Raw genomic sequence first — 6003 nt, 5'->3', positions numbered from 1 at the left:
ACTCACATGCAGAATGTTTGCACACCCTCACACTCAGCAATGTAGACACACATTGACAAAGCATTTGGAACACTAGCTGTTCAGTCCCTCAGTCACTGGTCAGAGGCAGCAGCTTCTCGACAAATGGTGAGTGAGAACAGTGAGCTGCCTTCCAATTCATTGTTGCCTGTCTGCATGGAGAGATGGTGAAGTAGCCTCTTTAGAGTCTGGAGTCTTTCCGCTCCAATCTTGTTCACGCACGGACTGTGTGCCAGCCTAGCAGTCAATCACAGAGTTATGACCAACTGAACACTCCTAATCACCATATTGGTCGAGGACCCAATCAACAGGCTGTCACCAGGCAGATTGGCCTTGAGCACTCACCCACAGGGTTCTCGTGTCCGGCAATCTCCTGTCCTGTCACTTCCTCTCCCACATCAACAAGGCGACAGTGTAAATACAGCTCCCAATGTGCTATAAAACCACTGCATCTCTTTGTACAGCTTCCTTCTTTTAGAACAGACCTTTCTCCATTTCGGTCACAAACCAAAAATAAAATCAAATATCGTGATCTTCACAATGTATACTCGTGCAAGCGCACACTATCTTTTGTGTACCCACTCTGGTACACCCACATGTACTTATATGCTCATATATGTTTACATTTGGTGTGCATACACACACTTTCTGGCTCATGTGCACACTCTGCTATGTGCAAACACACACAATTACACACAATTTGGTATACACAAACGGAATTTTACACATACTTTCTGGTAGGTGCAAATACACACCCAGACTTGTGCACATTTTGGTGCATGCACACTCTGGGGACACAAATACCTGCATACTCGTGAAAACACTCCACTGATATATGTGTTGGCAAACTGATTCATTAGCATACACTCTCAGGTACACACCTGCACGGATTTATTAGCATACACAGGTACACTCAGGTCCACTGGCACACAGACACAGTCTGACTGATAAACATACAATGATAGATATACACTGGGGGAGTGCTGCAGATATACCATGTATTGGAGAGAGTGCTACACTACTGGAGGGTTATTACTGATGGAATGTCATTCTGTCAGAGGGTCTGCGCTGTCTGATGTCAGCGCTGAGGGGGTACGCACTGTCAGAGGGTCAGTATCGAGGGAGTGCTGCATTGTTGAAGAATCAGCACTGAGGGAAGAAGCATTGTCAGTGTCAAAGGATCAGCACTGAGGGATTGGGTACTGTTGGAGGTTCAGTACTGCAGGAGTGGGTGCTGTCAGAGGGTCAGTACTGAGGGAGTGGGCAGTGTCAGAGGGTCAGTGCTGAGGGAGTGGGCAGTGTCAGAGGGTCAGCACTAAGGGAGTGGGCACTGTCTGGGTCAGTATTGAAGGAACAAGCACTGTTGGAGAGTCAGCACTGAGGTGCAGGCACTGTCAGAGTGTCAGTACTATGGGAGTGGGCACTGTCAAAGAGCCAGTGCTGTTTTCTTGTGGAATTTTCACATCTGAATGGAAATGAATAAGAACCTGAACTATCCTGTCAATACAAAATAACTTTCAAAGCTGCCCGTTTAACAAAGAAAAATTACAACCCAGGAACTGGCCCTTTGGCCCTCCAAGCCTGAGCCGATCCAAATCCACTGTATAAACCTCTGCGCGATTCCTAAGCATCTGTATCCCTCTGCTTCCCCACCTACTCATGCATCTATCCAGACACATCTTAAATGAATCTACCGTGCCTGCCTCTACCACCTCTGCTGGCAATGCATTCCAGGCACCTACCACCTTCTGTCTAAAGTATTTACCACGTATATTCCCCCTTAAACGTTTCACCTCTCACTTTGAAAGCATGACCTCTCATTATTGAATCCCTCACCCTGGGAAAAAGCTTATCTCTATCCATCCTGTCTATATTCTTCATGATTTTATAGACCTCAGTCAGGTTCCCCCCTCAATCTCCTTTCTTTCTAATGAAAACAATCCTAACCTACTCAACCTCTCTTCATAGCTAGCACCTTCCATACCAGGCAACATCCTTGTAAACCTCTGCACCCTCTCCAAAGTATCCACATCCTTTTGGTAATGTGGCGCCCAGAACTGTACATAGTATTTTAAATGCGGCCAAATCAGTCTTGTACAATTTTAACATGACCTGCCAGTTCTTATACTCAATACCCCATCTGATGAAGGCAAACATACCATATGCCTTCTTGACCTCTCTATCCACCTATGCAGCCACCTACAGGATGCAATGGACCTGAACGCCCAGATCTCTCTGCTCATCAACTTTTCCCAAGGCTCTTCCGTTTACAGTATAGTTCGCTCTAGAATTAGACCTTACAAAATGCATCACCTCATATTTGCCTGGATTGAACTCCATCTGCCACTTCTCTGCCCAACTCTCCAGTCTATCTATGTTCTCCTGTATTCTTTGACAGTCCCCTATGCTTTCTGCAACTCCACCAATCTTCGTGTCAACTGCAAATTTACTGATCAAACCATCAATGCCCTCTTCCAGATCGTTTATGTATATCACAACCAACAGCGACCCCAGCACTGATCTCTGTGGAACACCACTGGTCACTTTTCTCCATTTTGAGAAACTCCCTTCAATGACTACTCTCTGTCTCCTGTTGCTCAACCAGCTCTTTATCCACCTAGCTAGAACACCCTGCACACCATGGGGAACCTTATCAAACGCCTTACTAAAGTCTATGTCTATGACATTTACAGCCCTTCCTTCATCTATCAACTTCCTCAAAGAACTCTTTTAAGTTGGTAAGGCGCAATCTCCCCCACAAAATAAAAACCATGTTGCCTATCACTGAGAAGCCCATTCCTTTCCAAATATAAATAGGCTTTATCCCTCACTACCTTCTCCAACAACTTCCCCACCACTAACATCAGGCTCAATGGCCTGTACTTACCTAGAATTTCCTTCTTGTCCAGGGGGGTCATGGAATAACTTTAGCGAGCAGAATGAAGGAGAATCCCAAGGCCCTTTATTCGTATATAAGAAGCAAGAAGGTAACTAGAGAAACGGTCAGTCCACTACAGGATAAGGAAGGAAGGTTGAGTATTGACCTGAGAAAATGGGTGAGATTCTCAATGATTACTTTGCATCAGTGTTCACTGAGGAGAGGGACATGATAACAAGTCGTCACACCAGCCCAGCACCAATTCCACTTTGAGCACAGTTATAGAATCATATGGCATGGTAACAGACCCTTCAGTACAACCTGTCCATGTCAACCAGGTTTCTCAAACTAAACACTTCCCATTTGCTCGCATTTGGAATGCTGCCGAAAATTCCACGCTCAAGTACAGGGTGAGGTTCAGCTTCATTGGCCTCCTCTCCCACTATGAAGGAAAATCAGGGTTGACAGATATTTAACAATCCATTCATACAATTCTTCCTCCGCAACTCCATCCCAACAACTTTCTAACACAGGCTGTCACAAAAACCTATCTTCAAGATCTTATGCAGGTTTGGAAATTTGGCCAGAGATTTGAGTCCAACGTTGATCATTCTTAAAAATCACACAACACCAGGTTATAGTCCAACAGGTTTAATTGGAAGCACACTAGCTTTCGGAGCGCCGCTGATAGTTTCACTTCTTTCATGTGTAAATCACAAAACTTTTTTTTAAGTTGCATTGTCAGGTTAACCAACAATTGGTGTTAGCGAGACAATATGTTGAAGATGTTAGCCCCCTGTGTTCTCTGTCTATGCCATGATGTTTAGATTGTTTCTAATCTAAAAAGTGAGATAACAAAGTTTTACATGAATTCATGCAGTTTTTGAGCAAAGTACAATGTAACTCTGCAAGTACAAATTCACCCCACAAATGTATATGAATATGGGTGTGTGTGTGTCTGGGTTGGGGAGGGTTGTGAGTGTGAGAGAGAGTTTATACATATGCGTAGAGTGTCTTAAGTCTATGAGGAGGTGCGTGTGGGAGTGTGTGTCTGTCTCGGGTGGGGGGGTTGTGAGTGTCTGTGAGAGAGAGTGTATAGGTGTGTATGTGAGTGTAGAGTGGTCTAAGTTTCTGAGAGGATGAATGTGGGAGTGTGTGTGTCTGTAAGGGTGTGCGTGAGTGTCTGTGTGCATGTCTGTGTATATATGTGTCTATTTGTGTGTGTGTGTATAGTGCAATGGTGGTCACCTGTAGTGTGACATGAACCCAAGGTCCCAGTTGAGGCCCTCCCTATGGGGATGGAACTTAGCTATCAGCCTCTGCTCGGCCACGTTTCGCTGCTGCCTGTCCCGAAGTCCGCCATGGAGGAAGGTCACCTGAAGGTCCGAGGTCAAATGTCCTGGACCACTGAAGTGTTCCCCAACTGGAAGGGAACACTCCTGTCTGTTGATTTTTGTGAGGTGCCCATTCATCCATTGCTGTAGCCTTTGCACGGTTTCCCCAATGTACCATGCCTCAGAGCATCCTTGCCTGCAACGTATAAAATAGACAACGTTGGCTGAGTCACATGACTACCTGCCATGTACATGGTGGGAGGTGTCCCCATGTGTAATGGTGCTATCCATGTCCACACTCTGACACATCTTGCATCACCTACCGTGACAGGGTTGTATGGAGATGTCCTGAAAGCCGGGCAGCTTGCTACGAACAATGATCTGTTTGAGGTTTGGCGGTTGTTTAAAGGCAAGCAGTGGAGGTGTGGGGAAGGTCTTGGCGAGGTGCTCATCCTCATTGATAATGTGTTGCAGGTCACGAAGTACATGGTGTAGTTTTTCAGTTCCTGGGAAGTACTGAACAACGAAGGGTACCCTGTCGGTTGCAGCACGTGTCTGTCTCCTGAGGAGGTCATTATGGTTCCTTGCTGTGGCACGTCGGAACCGACGGTCAATGAGTTGAGCATCGTACCCCATTCTTATGAGGGCGTCCCTGAGTACTTCCAGATGCCCATCACATTAATCATACTGACATACCCCAGCTCCTTAAATCCATCATCTAGTCTCTCTCCTTTGTGCTGTGGCAGTTGTCAATTACGAGCTCTACAACCTTGTCTAGGCTCCAGTTTAGGTTAGGTGATTCCCTCCAGTGTGGAAACAGGCCCTTCAGCCCAACAAGTCCATACTGACCTTCCGAAGAGTAACCCAGACCCATTTCCCTCTGACTAATGCATCTAACACTGTGGGCAATTTAGCATGGCCAATTCACCCTAACCTGCACATCTTTGGATTGTGGGAGGAAACCAGAGCACCCGGAGGAAACCCATGCAGACACGGTGAGAATGTGCAAACTCCACACAGTCAGTCGCCCAAGGCTGAGAATCAAACCTGGGTCCCTGCTGCTTTGAGGCTGCAGTGCTAACCACTGAGCCACCGTGCCGCCCCTTTGATTGGTATTGTGCCAGATTGAAACATGCTACAGGAAGAGGTCATTCACTCATCATCCCAATGCTGGCTTCCTGACAGGAACAACCCAGTTCTTGCTCTCTCCCTCTAACCCAACTGACCACATCTAGCCTCCTCCCTCCACTTCGAATCCACACTCTCCTCATTCTCTTACTCTACCTCTCCACCTCTCTTCGCTCCCTCTATTCTACGCCATCTTTCTCTCTCCCTCTCATTCCCCCTTTCTCCCACACCCCTCCCTCTCTCTTTCACTCCCTCAGCTGCCCACTCCCTTTTCGACCCCCGCTTCCCACTGTCTGAACTCCTGCCTCAGTCTCTCATCCGTCCCTCTCGTTTTCTCCTCCTCGCTTATCCCACCTTCTCTCTTACCTCGCCTTTCTCGTCCTCTCTCCCTCCTCCTACCTCATCCTGTCATTTCTCCTCACACACTCCCTTCCCCATCTTACCCTCTCCTTTCCCCCACATGACCCTCTCATTCTCCCCACCTGACCACCTCCTTCCTCTCTCACCCTTTCTTAATCCCCTTTCAACCTTTCCAGATTGGAAATCACGTAGGAAAAGGTGTGGATTTGAAGTTTGGGGGGAGCTAGGAATTTCTTTTTCTCTGTCTGTCTATGTATATCTCTCTCTCTGCCCCTTTCTCTTTCT

This window comes from Chiloscyllium plagiosum, unplaced genomic scaffold, assembly GCF_037043375.1.
Source record: "Chiloscyllium plagiosum isolate Xiang-an unplaced genomic scaffold, Cpla_swu_hap1 HiC_scaffold_49, whole genome shotgun sequence".
Taxonomy (NCBI): domain Eukaryota; kingdom Metazoa; phylum Chordata; class Chondrichthyes; order Orectolobiformes; family Hemiscylliidae; genus Chiloscyllium; species Chiloscyllium plagiosum.
Note: the sequence above shows the minus strand (reverse complement) of the source record.